The sequence below is a fragment of the Heteronotia binoei genome, chromosome 8 (assembly GCF_032191835.1).
Source record: "Heteronotia binoei isolate CCM8104 ecotype False Entrance Well chromosome 8, APGP_CSIRO_Hbin_v1, whole genome shotgun sequence".
NCBI classification, from domain to species: Eukaryota; Metazoa; Chordata; class Lepidosauria; order Squamata; family Gekkonidae; genus Heteronotia; species Heteronotia binoei.
This window is the reverse complement of record NC_083230.1, coordinates 60,891,417-60,908,430: the sequence shown is the minus strand read 5'-3', so window position 1 is coordinate 60,908,430 and position 17,014 is coordinate 60,891,417.

Here is a 17,014-nt window from a genome sequence, read left to right as displayed (position 1 = left end):
TTATTGGCAACATATGTTAGACTGATGTATATCTTTGATTGAAGATGAGTGGGAAAAGGCAGCTTTACTGTTGAGGCTGGTGATTACCCACTGAGTATGAAATCATTCTAAAAAGATGGAAGTTTGAATAGAACACCTGCAGCAGAAGAAACATTTTTGCAAAACTATAATCATCTGCACTCGAAATCCGGTCGGCACTGGCACTTTATTCTCCCCAAAGCTGTTTGAAGAGAGGGCTGGAGGAGAGAGAGAGAGTTTCGCACCATCCCTCACTTCTGGAAGTTTAGGGGGGGGACCTCCATCAGTGCCCTGATCGAATATTCTGAATCAGCCCAGGCCCTGCCGAGGCGGTGGAGCCTAGCCTCATTAACCCACCCACCCCCGCAGTGATCAGAGGGGTGCCACAATGAGGATCGGGCAGCCTTCACAGGGCCTGGACTGATTCCAAATTGTTCCAAATTATTTGAATAGCAGCAGTACCTGTCTGTCGTGTCGGGAGTTGGGCCCCCCCCCCACCATACCTGAACGTCCATCTCCTGTATCATTGCTAATGACACTGCCGGTCACAGGGTCTAGCTCCTGTGAAAACAAAAGATGTCTGATTACCCGAAGGCTTGGTCACAGCAAGTCTACGCTTCGTGTTTTGCGACACTCGATGCGGGCATATGTCTGCTTCTCCATGGAGTATGGCATCTAGGTCTTCGTAGACGGGACATCTCTTATGGTCTGATCCTGATTCAGAGTTCGCCGCCACCACCTTCTTGTACTCTGATCTTAACGCCTTTGTCTTGGTGCAGCATTCCTGGGCCGTCCTACGACATCCTCGAGTGGCCATGCCCCTGCCGATTCCATCATAAATATCGATGTTTCTATGTGACTGGCGCAGTGCTCTCTGCACCCTACTTTCCCCCCACAATGCAAGCAGGTCGAGGGTCTCCTCTCTTTTCCAAGAAAGACCTCGCACATCAGACATGCCTGATGTCTTTATTGAGCGCTTGAACCGTTAAGTGGTGGGGCACTGTTACTTTCCAGGCACCGTTACTTCCAAGGCTTTGTAGCGGGAAAACCCTATTTATACGTTACCAATTTCAGCCGGATCAATCAAGGAGGCAGCAGAGACGTAGTCAGGAAAACAGCTTTCTTTATTTTACGTGCACGGGCCCTTGACACGGGCTGCAGACTCTCAGGAGAGGCTGAGAGACTGAGCCCCGAGCCCAAGAAACTCACAGCTTTTATAGGCCAGTTAGGGTGGCATAGGGTGGCATATAGGCATACTTCTTTATTTTCATACAGTATACATTTCAGTACCCTTCTCATGGTCCAGTACAGACGTTCTCACTTCCCTTCTCATCCCTCATGTTGCAACCCATGTTTACACGGCTCAGTTCCTCTTAATGGAGTTTCCCGTTCTATGACGTTCATCTATCCAACAACAGCTTCTTTGTATTGATCACATTCATTTGTCTCACAATCTCTATTACAATCTCTATTATGATCATATCCACAGTTTCATATTCTAAGTCACATTTAGTTATCTCAGTTTCCAGCAGGGACTTCCCACAGTGGTAAACATGAATCTTACTTCCGTTATGGTAAACATCTATGCTTACTGTCCTGGATGTTACTTGCTTCAGCTTGCGGTTAGTTTATGCAATTATGCTCACTATAGCTAGTCCATAGAGGGGTTAGTTCCTCTTTTCTTAAAACTCTGCATGTTTATTACTAACAGAGCTTTCTGTGTCTACTTGGTCAAGCTTGCGTTTCCACTGTCATACACTTGATTATGATTTATAGATTAATAAAGCATTGTCAAAGCATTTATTCTGGGGTCCTGCCACAGCTTGAAATAAGAAGTTCCGGCCAAACTAGCCATGCATTCTAGTGTCGCGTGCGGTAAACGGAACCTGACCATATGCCGCGCCAATCAGAAAGACCTGGACTATCTCCTGGGTCAAATTGCGGTGAGATCAATCCGGGGCAAGTCGGGATGACCACGATGCTGCCGATTAACAGTTGTGGAAGTCTGAACATGCTCTGGAAATCTGAATGGGAGACGTGACTATGCGGCAACTAAAGATGCAACTGAACAGGCCCAAGAAGTACAAAAAAGATACCTGGCTGCTTTGAAGGCCTTTCTGCAGATATACTGGGTTTTATTTTTCCCCCAAAATCTATGAGTGAGAAACAGAATTTGAAAAACCATGCTTTACTAAATCAAATCCATGCTACTTTTAAATAAATTCCTCCCGATATCTAATTTCCCCCCCTCAGCATGGTGAATTTACCTAATTAAAATGTCTTGCTTTCTTCAGGATCTGGATAGTAAATGGCCTGGGTCACACCAGGCTAATCCTTTTTGATCTCTGGTCCCCAATTGTAGAGACTGGTGTGATCCAGTAGGGTTCTTTGTAAGTTAATTATGATACCTTCCCCTTCAACTTCCCCCCTGCCTCCTTCTCCTGCTTCTCTTTCTTAAAGAGCAGAGGTAGTTAAGGCCTCATTGATCTAAGAAGCTAAGCAGGACTGACTCTGGCAAGTATCTGGAGGGAAGAAATCAATAAACATAGTTGGAATTAATTTTAAAAAATGGTATAATGGAGAATTGATCCATGGGCATCTCAGGCTCTGGGGGGGGGGCTGGGTTTTGAGGTAGATGCACCAGATTTGCAGCATAGTATCCAGTGCCTCTCCCCAAAGTTTGGGGTCCAATTCTTTGAGCCCCAAAAGAAGATGCCCCTAAAGAAGATGCAACATTAGCAAGAAGATTAAGTAAGATTATTCAGAATTACATACTTCCTGATCAAGTAGGATTTATCAAGGGACGAGACTTTATAGATAATACACATAAAGTACTTAACCTTATTAATGTATCTAAAAAAATAAATTACCAACAGTTTTAATATCATTAGATATAGCTAAAGCATTTGATTAGTTAGAAATAGATTATCTTAAGACACTCTTAACTAAAATGGAATTTGGAAAACATTTTATGACAGCAGTGAATGCTATTTATGACTCTCCATCTGCAGTAATAAAGATTAATACACAATTTTCTAATAAATTTATATTGGAGAGAGGAACTAGACAGGAATGCCTGTTATCTCCCTTATTATTTGATATGTCTATTGAATCGTTAGCTTCACAAATTAGAAATTCTAAGTTAATCAAGGGCATATTAGTAGGTAAAACAGAATATAAACTTACTTTATTTGCTGATGATATGCTATTATTACTTACTTCTCCCACAAAATCAATACAAGTGCTTAATTTGGTCCTACAAGAATTTGGAGAAATTTCAGGCTTATTAGTAAACCAATTAAAATGGAAAAGTTGCCTCTAAATTTATCTCAAAACTAACAAGCAGAAATAAAAAAAAATTCAGATTACCAGTTGGCCCCTAAATCAAATAACTTATTTAGGAATCAAGATTTCAGTAGATATTAATAATTTGTTCAATTTAAATTATTTAACTTTGGCAGAAGGAGTTAAACCTTCAGTTACAGAAATGGGACAAATCTTTATTTTCTTGGTATGAAAGATATCATTTAATAAAATCATTTATCTTGCCGAAATTTATATTTTTATTTAGAGCATCACCAGTGACAATTCCTAAAAATATTTTCAATGTTGGCAAACTATTCTAAATAATTTCCTGTGGGCCAATAAAAGGCATCGAATACGTTTGAATATATTATGCCGAAGAATCACAAAAGAGGGTATGCAATATCCATCTTTGTTTAATTATTATAAGGCTACCCAATTAAATAAAATTGTTATAATGTTAAGAAGAGAAAACTTACCTGATTGGGCACATAGATATTCAATCTTGTCAATGCCTTTTCATATCCACGATGTGATATGGCAAAGAGCTTCTGAAAGACCAATACGAATAAGACAGGACCCTTTTTTAAAATCCTTGATGTCTGGGACAATATGAGAAATAAACTACTTCCCAACCTATCAAGATTCACTTCTTTTATTGGACAAACATGGTACTTACCTGCCAAACATCAGCAACAATATCAAAAATGGCATCAGTTTGGGGTTGACACCCTTAATGACTTAATTAAGAACAAAAAATTTATAGATAAAATCACTAGAAAAAAACTATTTTTTTCAAAACAATTGGTTAGAATATTATCAAAGATTTCAGGTTTTCACGGCTGGTAACATCATTAGGGTTTGTAGAATCTTTCGGGCTCTAGTGCCGTGTTCTACTGGAGAAAGTTTTCCTTCTGGACGTTTCGTTCTCAGCTGCGGAGAACATCCTCAGTGGCGTTGCAGCCGGAGCAGGCGCTCTGACCTTCTTGGCTGCTGTGCATTGAGTGATGCACAGCAGCCAAGAAGGTCAGAGCACCTGCTCCGGCTGCAACGCCACTGAGGATGTTCTCTGCAGCTGAGAACGAAATGTCTGGAAGGAAAACTTTCTCCAGTAGAACACAGCACTTGAGCCCGAAAGATTCTACAAACCCTAAGAATATTATCAACTTAAACATCTCCATGAGTCTATTAAATTAATAGAAATAGTAAAACAACCATTAACACTATTTGAAAAAATTTTACAGTCAAAAACAGGTATTTCTAAAGGGATACTCTCCAAAGTATATCAAGCCATTTTATTTAATACAGAAACTAAAAGACTTCCATATCAACAAAAATGGCAAACATTATGTAATTCCAATCTTACAACTGAGATATGGGATAAAATTTGGAATAGCTATGCTTCAACTACTCCTATTTTAGAACTTGGGCAACAAACCTTGAAATTATAACTTTTTGGTATACCACTTCCCAGCAATTATCTCATATAACAAAAGAGCTTTCACCACAATGCTGGAGGAAATGTGGTGAGATTGGCACATATAGACATTGCTGGATGGACTGCCCAGTAATAAAATAATTTTGGAATATAATTCTTCAAAAAATAAAAGATATTACTGGATTCTCATTGGAATTAGAGCCAGAAATTTTGCTTTTGAATGTATGGCCTCATTATATACAGTCTAGGTCTACCTATGAAATGATAACTATGCTGCTATATGCAGCAAAATCAAGTATTGCTCTCCTTTGGAAAAGTGAACGACAACCAACATTAAGCCTATGGCATAAAAAATTATGGAATCTTTATTTAATGAGTAAAATAGCATCTAACATAAAATCAATATAGAATCCTCTTCAGGTTAATACTTTTGAAATCGTTTGGTTTCCTATTTTAGAATATTTAATAGCTCAAGGTGAGATTTCTAATATAATAAAAATATTATTTGTATTAGCTAATTTAATGTAACAATTTGTATAAGTAACAAGTAAAAAATAATTTTTAGTTGATGTAGTTCGATGGTCAGATGGTAAATTTATTAACAATCCGGTATGAGATAATACCTACTTTATATGTATTGTTAAATTGTTCCTTTTTATTGCTTAAGTGTTTGATTACAATAAAAATTGTTATTACAAAAAAAAAAGATGTGATGGCTGGAACTCCCTTTGGAATTCAGTTGTGCTTGTCACAACCTTGCTCCTGGCTGCACTCCCAAAGTTCCCCGATATTTCTTGAATTGGACTTCAACAACAGAATATTATTAATGGTTATCCACAATTATAAAAACCTATAGTGCTTTACATATTTTTCCTTGGGGGCTTTTTTCTATGTGGGCTACTTTCACTATGGGCTTCTTTCCATGTGGGTTTATTTCCATGTGGGCATGTTTCCATGGGGGCTTTTTTTTCCTGTGAGCATTTATGTCAGTGGGGTTTTTTCTTTAGGCATTTTTCCTTTGTGCTTTTTTCCTAGAACTGGGACAAATATCCACAGCTACTATCTCATCCCAATGCTGCAGTAAAGGATGCTTTTTAAATGATTCTGGAAAAAGAAAATTTCAGTGTTGTCTGTGTGAAAAACTGAATAAACAAAGGCCTATTGGAATCTCATCCATTTGCAGGAAATGTCTATAATGGAATCATAGAACACATAAATAGTATGAAAAAATATATATTTAAAAGAGCAATCAGTAGTCATTCTCTTATCTGGTGATGTTAATGCACAATGAGAGTGCATGACTTATTTTATAGTTCAAATCCCATATACATACAAGTGAAATATTAATCTGCTGTTCAAAAACCCAAGGAAACTGCCTTTGCTTCTAGAGTTTAGTCAATAAAATATCAACAGTCCTTCTCATTAAAATAAAACAGAAAGGTTCAAGAATTGTCAGGTACATAGCAATGAAAGTCAAAGGACGAACAAATACAAGCATTTTGTATGCTGACATCTTGGGATACGGTTTATATATTCATTCATTCATTCATTCATTCATTCTGTAAAGCTTTAGGCCTACCAACTGCCCTGTTTAAACAATAAATAGATTAAATATGAGCAAGGACTAGAGAAAGGTTCCAAAATAAAAATAATCACAAAGAATAGCATTAAAGGGTAAACAGATAAAACCATGCAAACATGTATCTCAAGGTCAGAGATGAAATCATCCCATAGTCTTTGGTAAAAATAGCAGCAACAGCACCCAGCTTTCACTGCAGTAGCTACAAGACTGGCAAAACAAAGAGCTAGCAGATCAGTCAACCTTGAATTTTCATATAAGTAAATAGGAAAATGTAATGCATAAGCTGAAGCACATTTCTAGGGAGGGAGAAACACAGAGCTTGAGAAATAGAATCGTCAAGCAGAGAGGGTCTGATTTGGCTGACATTTGTTCATCATAACAATGGCCAACATTCTCTGCTGCTTTCTTTCTTACCTTGACCTCTCTATGAGCACTTTTGCCATGGGCTTTGTAGATCTAGGGAATAGATTTTGGATGTTACATGAAATTAGCTTAACATATAAATATCATTTTATAATTTCAGGTTCAATTAGGGACAGCTGTTTAATGGTTGCATCCAAGAGAGACCTTCAACATTTTTTTGCAGCACTGGGAGAAGTTGCACCTTCCAAACTTTGCCTTATAAACTGCAGACAAGGAATCCTTAGTGACATTGAAGTCAGACTTTACATTTGGATTGCTTTATAACAAAGATCCAGAAGTTCTGCAGCATATGAGGTCTAAAAGACTTAAGGATGGCAGCCACCAACAATAGGACAGAACTGTGTTTATGGATCAATATGCAAAGTACCAGGCTGCTGTGTGTGTGTGTTGTATCAAGTAGAATAGCAGAATAGTTTATAGACACATCTCAAACAGAATATTGAAGGTGCAAGCAGGCACCAGATGTTCTAAAAATGTACCTTCTCCAAATTTTAATTGGTGATGTGAAAGATTCAATGTGTCAGTGAAGGTTCATTAGAGTCCCAAAATAAGCAAACTCAGTTATTTGAAACAAAGTTGCATTTATTGGCTTCTCCAAAGTTGCTTCAGCAGGATAGACATTGGAACTGATGTGGATCAGTTCGACACATTGGTATTTAAGATTACACATCAAAAGAATTCATGCGCCTTCTTAGTTCTCAAAACAAGGCTGTCTTCGAAGACGATACATTTCAGTTCCCCCCTTATCTCTTACAGTTGGTGGTTACAGTTCCCGGAGGCAATGTCCTTGCCATTCCCGGGGCGGGGGGGGAGGTGAGAAGAGGCCCAGGAACTTCTTACTTCAAAGCCTTTTTAGTAGCCTTTGATATTCCTGGGAAACTACTCTTGGGTTTGCCCTTAAGGGGCATCCCCCAATTCTACTACTATAGATCTCCTGGGTTAGTAACACATATATCTTTTATTAGCATATTGATTAGTATAAGCAGTTAATGATCAGAGTTTCAAATAGCATTAATGAACAGAGTCTGACACAATGAACCCAGATTTTTTTTCATTTGCCATCTTTTTCTATTTTGGATTTCGGCTGCCTTAGTTTTGGAGGCAGAGTATTCTGAAACGGTTTGAGAGTTGCTGAGCTTCTACCACATCAGGGTACAAACTGACAAAACACTTAATTGCCCCCCAAGGTGGAATAAAGAGTCAGACACAATGCGTTGGTATAAAATTGGGCCACTTTATTAAACATCATAATAAACAGCAAGGGCACCCAATCAGCGGCCTGGCCAGGGCTAGGGGTCACCGCGACCGCTCCCCTGCCATTAGCGGGAGAGAGATTCAGCCCCCCAGCCAGAGCTGTGTGACTCAGCTCCCACCAGGCAGGCCCAGGAGGGAGGCACGCACCAGAGGACCCAAACCCAGATGCACGTCTCGACAGAAAGGCCCCCTCTAGTCGAGCCTCCAGGACGGTCTGCATTCTTCACACCCCGGGTCACCAAACCCAAGGTTGATCATGCCAGACCACTAATTCCCCAAAAAAGGGATGCTTCACAGTCCTCCCCTAGCTGCATAGTGTCCTAAACCCCCAAAACCTGCCACTACTAAGGCCAAGTCTCTACTTAGGGCTTAGCGCCCACCGGGAGGCCCAAAACCACCCGCAACCCTTGCCACAAAGCTCTAAAGAAAAGCATATTACCCTTTTCTGAGAGATGTACTCCATCCCCTCTGTAGAGATCATGAAATGTCCAGATGGGGCCCAACCCCCCTTCCGACACCTCCTTATTAGCCTTATACCGGGCCCTCTCAATAGCGGCAGGGTCCCAAGCATAGCGCCAAACAAGGCGGGGCAGCATGGCTGACCAAACTATGGTGGTCCCAGGCCATCGCTCCCTAATACACTGAAAATCATCGCGGGCCTGCCAAACTAAGGCCTTGCCCTTTAAAAGCCCTAAATCATTACTCCCCAGGTGAACAATTAAAACCTGAGGAGGAGGGCCCACACTGTCTTGAAATAACAAAGGCACCAAGCCCAGCCACTGAAGGCCCTGGTGCCCCCGCCACTCAATACAAACATGTTGGCTGAGTCCCAGCTGAGAGCCGACCAAAGTTCTCCGCGCCTGATGAGCAACCCAAAACACGTGGCTATGGCCACAGACGAGAACTCAAGTCCTCTGGCCAGGAACAACAGCATCTAAAGAGAAAAAACAGTTAAACAAGAACATAACCAATATCAGTCAAGCAAACAAACTACCAAGGCCTGAAGAAAGGTCAAACATAAGACTTGTAGGCCAAGGAACGTCAACAGCCCAAGCGCTGAATGGAGGATGAAGGATATCCCATGGCGGCAGCTGTCGAAGCTGCCCCAATTCTAAAGGAATGGGTCCCAAACCGCACCCCAGACAACCCCAGCTCACCTAAAGCACGTGATGCCACTGCCCAAAACTGATGCTTCGTCAACGGGCTACCATCATAATGGCAAAATAAAAACCCATCCTTGGACCCCCGGACTGCCAAATAAGCAGCCAACGCAGTAACTGGACACAGCTCAAGCTCTGAACAACTACCCAACTCAAGTACGGTACCTCTTTGCAACTGATCCATCTTAAGAGCGATGGACAGTAATCACTGCCTTACCCCCAGATAGCTTCAGGTCCCTTAACAACAGAGCCTTACCAGAAACATCATTTCTGGACTGTGCCACCAGCTCGCTGACTCTAAGGGCCCCAAAAAAGGCTACTAAAGTTGCAGAATGAAACAAACATGCTTCAAAAGAAAAAGCACACACCACGTCCCAAATCCCAATTCAAGCCCCACAGAATTGATGGAGACATAGGATTCCGCGTATCTACCCTGGGTCCGGCCTCTCTGGCCCAACCCTCCAGCATCTTTCAAATACGAAAATCAGCTGTTTCCTCCCTATAACCCAGTGCCTTACTGGCAAAAGCCAGTGCAGACAAACACCCCCTAATGGATCGCACAGCCAATACCTTACCTCGAAGCGAAGCACAGTAATGGAGCAACTGCTCCACCAGGAGGGGCCAAACGATACGATACCCTACCTCAGCCATAAAGTCTTCAAACTGCCGCACAGCCCATTCGTAAGACTTCCTGGTGCTAGGCGCAAGGGCTAGCCCTATCGCTCTGCAGGCCTCGATTCTCCAATCAGCCATAGCCCCTGGGGCATTGGCACCACCTCTCTGTCGGCGTCTGGGGCCAGCTGACAAAACCTCTCCATCTGTTTATGAGATAGAGTGTCAGCCACCCCGTTACTCACCCCAGGCACATGTTTGGCTAAGAACAAAATATTAAGCCACAAACAATGCAGAGTGAAGGCCCTCACCAACCTCATCACCCACTGGGATTTGGATGAAAGGGAATTAATGACACGGACTACTGCCATATTATCACACCAAAAATGAACTGTGTGATTGGCCGTATCCTTCCCCCACAGCCAAACCGCAACTAAAATGGGAAATAACTTGAGAAACGTAAGATCTCGGTTCACACCTACCTGCATCCACGAGTCTGGCCAACCCGCCACGCACCAATGTCCACGGAAATAGACTCCAAAACCCAAAGACCCCGCAGCATCAGACATGACCTGGAGCTCAGCTTCGAGCCTCATGTCCTCTCTCCAGAAAGAGACCCCATTGAAGGACTCCAAAAATTCCTGCCAAACCTTCAAATCATCCCTCATGCTGCAGGTAACCCGTGTTTTATGCTGAGGCAAGCGTAGCCCTGCCATAGCATCACAGAGCCTTCTAAGAAAAGCCCTTCCAGGAGCAACCACTTTGCACGCGAAGTTGAGGTGCCCCACTAACTGTTGCAGCTCTAACAAGGTAACCTTCTTTTTACGAAGAAAGGCAAAAATCCTAGCCCTCAATTCAACTATTTTCTGAAGAGGTACCCTGGACAGCTGCACCACTGTATGAATCTCAATTCCCAAAAACGTCAACTTCTGGGTCAGACCCTCCGTTTCCTCTGGAGCCAAAGGGACCCCAAGCTCCACAGCCAGCTCAATAAAGCCTGACAGCAGCTGCCTACAACACCCAGTCCCCTTGGGTCCCACAAAAGGTAGTCATCCAGATAACGAACGACGTCTTGTAAACCCACTTTATCCCGTACAGCCCATTCCAAGAATGTGCTGAAATACTGGAACGCAGAACATGATACAGAGCAGCCCATAGGCAATGCTCTGTCCATATAAAACTGACCCTCAAAAGAAAACCCCAGAAGCTCAAAATAATCAGGATGCACTGGTAGAAGGCAAAATGCAGATTTAATATTGCATTTAGCCAACTCTGCACCCACCCTGCAGTGTCTCACCATAGCTACAGCCTGGTCAAAGCTGGTATACCTAACTGAGCATAAGTGCTTGGGAATCCCATCATTCATAGACCTCCCCCTGGGGAAGGAGAGATGGTGAATCAAACGAAATTCACCAGGTGCCTTTTTCGGCACCACGCCCAACTGCGAAACCCTAAGAGTACCCACTGGAGGTTGTGAAAAAGGACCCAAGATCCTACCCTCCGCCAATTCCTTGGCAATCTTATCTCTAACAACCTGTTCTAAGTCCTTAACTGACTTAAGGTTTCCAGACATAAACGGGACACGAGGCCCCTGAAAAGGGATCCTAAAACCAACTTTAAAACCTTCCAACAAATACAAACTGTCTGCCCTTCATGGGTACCTCGACAACCAATGCTCAAGAGGCCCCCCCCCTTATTGGGCTGGGACTTTTTTTTAGCTTGATAGGATCCTCCACCCCCACCAGGCTTCTTTGCATTCTTACATCCCCGAGCTCTGGGGCAGCTGTCAAAGGAGTGGGACCCACAGCACATGGGGCATTCGTGCTTGAACTGGCAAACCTTCCTGCTACACACTCCCAGAGAGCCAAATTCTCAGCAGAGCAAGCAAGGTTGAACCGCCTGCCCCGCTGAACCGGGGGGAGAGCCTGATGCAGTCAAAGATGTAGTAGATGACCTGCACACCAGGTGACCGCTATCAGAGCACTCACCCAAGTTAGGCCTAGCCGGGGACATGACCTGTAGCCACAGCTGCTGATGGATATGGTCCCACTGAAGAGACGGATACAGGGCAGCCCTCATCTGAAATTCCTAATCATACTGTAACCAGGCAGGGCCGCTAAATGCAGGGTAGCCCTTATAAATTATATCCAAATATTGGAAAAGGGCAGCTGCCCGCCAAGGCTGCACCCAGGCAATCACCCCGGCATAAATACAAAACCCCGGAAGTTACAAATAGACAATTCATCAGTTCAACACCATATTGTTTTAATTGTTTTAACTGTCTTGTTGTTTAATTAATTGTTGAACTGATGAATTGTCTATTTATTTATTTATTTATTTTAGCATATTTCTATTTCGCCCATTCCCCATAGGGCTCAGGGCGGAGTACAACATATGATAAAACAAGAAAATACAATAAAAACATTCTATAAACAGACAACTCAACAGCACTCAGATTACCATGTCATCACATATTTGTAACTACTGTTGTTGATTTCTTTTATTGTGATTTTATTGATTGTGAGCCATTCTGAGCCTGCCTCAGTGGGGAGGACGGGATATAAAACTAATCTAATCAACATTTGATGTCATTTCATTTCCGATGGCGTTAAGTACTTATTATTAGGTGTCCTTTTTGCTATTATATCAGTGGATCCAGAATCAGTTATAGACTAGCCGAAATAGTGTTGTCTTGCAGGCCTTGCAGAACTGGGCGAGGTCCCGGAAGGCCCTAACCTCCTCCAGCAGTTGATTCCACCAATGGGGGGCAGCAATCGAGAAAACTCTTTCTCTGGTGGATTTCAATCTTGCCTCCCTCATCCTGGGGATTGATAATAGATTTTGCATACCAGATCTAAGTACCCTCTGGGGAATGTGTGGGGAGAGAAGGTCCCTAAGGTAGGCATGTCCTCAACCATATAAGGCTTTAAAGGTAATGGCCAGCACCTTATACCAAATCTGGTATACTATTGGCAGCCAGTGCAGTTCCCACAGCCCCGGCTGTATGTGCTCCCACCTGGAGAGCCCCAATAGCAGCTTGGCTGCCATGTTCTGCACAAGATGTAGTTTCCGGATTCGAGACAAGGGCAGCCCCATGTAGAGGGCATTACAGTAGTCCAGATGAAAACCCAGCCAATACCTCCAGGCAATCTGGGCAAGGGGGTGCATATAGATGTTAAACAACATCGAGGAGAGCACTGCCCCCTGAGGCACACCGCAATTAAGCGAGAATCTCCGGGATGACTGTCCCCCTATCACCACCCTTTGTCTCTGACCTTGAAGGAAAGAGGAGAGCCATTGCAAGGCCAACCCCTGAATCCCTGCGTCGGTGAGACGGTGGGTCAGCAACTGATGGTCAACTGTATCAAACGCAGCCAACAGATCTAACAACATCAGTACCACCAACCCGCCTCAGTCCAGATGCCGCTGGAGATCATCCACCAGGGCGACCTGGTCCCATGACCAGGGCAGAAGCCAGAATAATGGCAATCTAGGATGGAAGCATCCTCCAGAAAACTCTGTAACTGTAGTGCTACTGTCCTTTCAATAATTTTACCCAAAAAGGGTAAATTTGAGACTGGCCGATAATGTGCCAATTCAGCTGAATCCAATGTTGATTTTTTTCAAGGGAGAGTGGACCACTGCTTCTTTAAGAGGCATTGGAAAAAGCCCTTCAGAGAGGGAACTATTTACGATATCCCATATAGGATGTCGTAGCTCCATCCGGCAAGCTTTAATCAGCCAAGATGAGCAAGGGTCTAGATCACACATCATTGGGCACACAGTGGAGAGAATTTGGTCAACTTTTTCCAGGCTGAGTGTTGTAAAACAATCCAAAGTTGGTCCAGAAAACAGGCACGGATCCTCGAGTTCATATACTGTTTCAAGTGTGGCAGGGAAGTCGTGATGGAGTAACAAGATCTTATCTGCGAAAAAAAGTTGCAAAAGTCTCACAGCCGATATCCAATTCCCTAAGATTTGGTCTACCTTGTGGCAGGGTTGTAAGTGTCCAAATTGTACTAAACAATTGTGCCGGGCATGAATTCGGAGATGCAATCTTGGCCGCAAAGTAAGCTTTCTTTGTGGCTTTGACTGCCATCTCATAGGACCTCATAAATTCTCTATAAGATGTTCTAGTCGCTTCATCTTGAGTACGCCACCACTGCCTCTCTCGCTGTCTGAGCTTTCGCTTCATCAGCCACAGTTCTGGGCTATACTGTAGCAGCAACCTTAGCTGCTGGTGGTCAGGCAGAAACAAGGCCACAGGCAAAATCAGGAAGAAACAGCAGTTTATTTAACGTGTACACGGGCCCCAGACCAGACTCATGTCTGAACACATCTGGGAGCCCCGATTGCAGGAAGGTCTACAGTTTTATAGTCACAGACAATCATTTCCAGTAAACACCTGCCCAATTACAGGAAAGGACAACCCCACATCCTATACATCATTACAAGCGTCATATTACTAAAGGAACAAGGAGGAGACAGGGAGGGTCTTTCCATACATGGCATTGATGTTGCTAACACTCTTGCAGCAATATCCTTCATAAAAAACACATTTGCCCCTTTGACCTGATTCCAAGGTATATGACTCAATGCTTATTCCAGCAAGCTTCTAGCTCCTCTTTTCAGCAGTTGTGATGAGCCAGTGGGCCAAAGATTAACTTCCTCTTTTGTTGCCTTACGCTTCTCTTTCCCTACTTTCGCAATCTTGAAGGATTATTTCAGAGACACCTAGCAAGCACTTTAAAATCTCTTTGCCCTTTTGCTTTCTTGCCCTTGTGCCTAATTAATGGCCTTCAATTTACCTTATTTAATATATTTTTATTTCAGCCCTGCTTCAATACCACTGTGCCAATTTAGAGTGAGGATACAGGGGGCACTGGGGAGCGATCTCATCAATGACCCTAGAGAGCCGGTCGTACCAAGACTCAGCTAGGTCATCCAGAGAATCGCCAGGGGGCCAGGGATCCCGTAGAGCCATCTGGAATTGTACCAGGTCCATCAGGCTCCACAGGTGAGCTAAAATATGCTTGCTGCCTAAACAGGTTTGGGGTGGGACGTCCATATGAGCCTTCAGGGCATAGTGGTCCGGCCATGGCACTGCTTCTGCCACTAAAACTCCTGCTGCAAAGATCAGGTCCAGCATGTGCTCAGTCTGGTGGGTGGGCATTGTTACAAATTGGGAGAGTCCTAGTGTCACCATGGATGACATTAGGTCCACTGTCTGATTGGAGTCCGCATCATTGGCATGGACATTGAAGTCACCCGGGATCAAGAGCCTTGGGTGCTCCAATGCCCAGCCTGTTATGGCCTCCATCAAGGATGGTAAGGCACTGGCCAGTGCGTTAGGTGGACATGTAATGAAGGTTTCTTTTAAAGGGTATTGTGGATTCCATCGTATAAGCCACCTATGGATATTTTGGCTTATTTTTCTCTTTTTGAATGTACCTGGGTAGAGATGCTGGTTCCCCAACAATTTTATATGACTATTTTGAGATCTTTGTTGTCTGGGGATCTTTTGGAATTTATGGGACAATTATCTCCCCAAGATGCTCTGTCTTATGATAAATTTAAAGTTTTGGCTAAGCAGCATTTTGCACTGAATGCTGAAACATATAGGAGAACATTTAGAAGGGTGGACTGTACCTTATGGACTGGAAGCCTCCATTTGGCTGCAGCTAAATTAGGGCAGAATCTGGATTATTTGCTAGCAGTTGAAGGGGTTAGTAGTTTTGAGGGCCTGAGAGAACTGATTCTGAAGGAGCAATTCCAGAAATTATTGCCAGATGAAATTGCCCCATTGGTCCTTGACAGAGCCCCTGCTACAGTAGAGAATGCAACTGGCCTAGCAGAACTTTTCAAGCTGAATAGGCAGAGTGGATTTGGAAAGCAGCTTCCAGCTGGAGGAGTTAGCAGTTGCTCTGCTGTGACAGATGGGTAGGCTGGGAAAAGGTGGGGAGGGGAGTAAATCCTCCACCCCCCAGGAGAAGAGCTCTTCCCTAACAGCTGAATTTCATTCTAAGGTTGGCCCTTCTAGTGGAATCTGTTTTTTTCTGTAGGAAAACTGGCCATTTACATAGAGACTGTGAACTTTTAAAAGCTAAAAAACCAGTTAAGGAACCTCCCAGTACTAGCAGTCCAGCAGTTCAGATTATTTCCTATGACCCTCTTGCAACTGAGGGCTGGGGGGAGAAAGAAGAAACATTGACAGGTGCTTTAACTGTTGCTCCAGTCACTACTGAATTAGTGGCTGAACCTAGGACGTTTACATTTGCTACTGCTTCGACAGAAGCATCTAGTTTAGGAGTTAATTCTGTTCCACCCAGTGTGAATTGAGCAACTCTACAATTTTCAAGAGAGGTAAGGATTAATGATATAACTGTTAGTGCATTTCGGGACTCAGGAAGTGATGTCACTGCAGTTCAGCAATCTCTAGTTAAAGATCATCAAATGTTAAACAAATTTGTGTGGATAACTCCTTATGCTTCTGCTGCAGTTCAGAAAGAGCTAGCTAAAGTGGAATTGGAGTATAAAGAACTGAAGATGGTTTTACAGGTAATTGTACATTCAGATGGGTTTAAAGTGAAGACGGAGATTGCAGCGTACAAGACGATGATCCGTATGACATTCTGCACTGGGCATTACTCGGGTGTGTAAGACATCTCGAAGGTCTCTCTGGCGCACCAGAATGTAGTCGATAAGGTGCCAGTGCTTGGACCGTGGGTGCATCCAGGTTGTCTTCAGACTGTTCTTCTGCTGGAAGATAGTGTTGGTGATGGTGAGCTGGTGCTCCATGCAGAATTCTAGCAGGAGGCGCCCGTTGTCATTGCAGTTGCCAATGCCGTGTTTGCCAAGTACTCCTTTCCAGGCTTCCGAGTCTTTACCTACTCTGGCATTGAAGTCGCCAAGGATGATCACCTTGTCCTCTGTAGGGGTCTTCCGTACGAGGTTGTGTAGATCAGCATAGAACTTGTTCTTTTCTGCAGGATCTGCTTGAAGGGTTGGGGCATACACACTGAAGAGTGTTGCATGCTGCTTGTTTTGAAGTGGGAGGCACATGGACATGATGCGATCTGAGTGACCTGTTGGCAGGTTTTCGAGTTTGGAGGCAATGGAGTTCCTGACCATGAAGCCAACGCCAGAAAGGCGGCTCTCAGCCTTTGACTTACCTGACCAGTAGAGGGTATAGCCAGCACCGTGTTCTTGAAGACTACCTTCCTC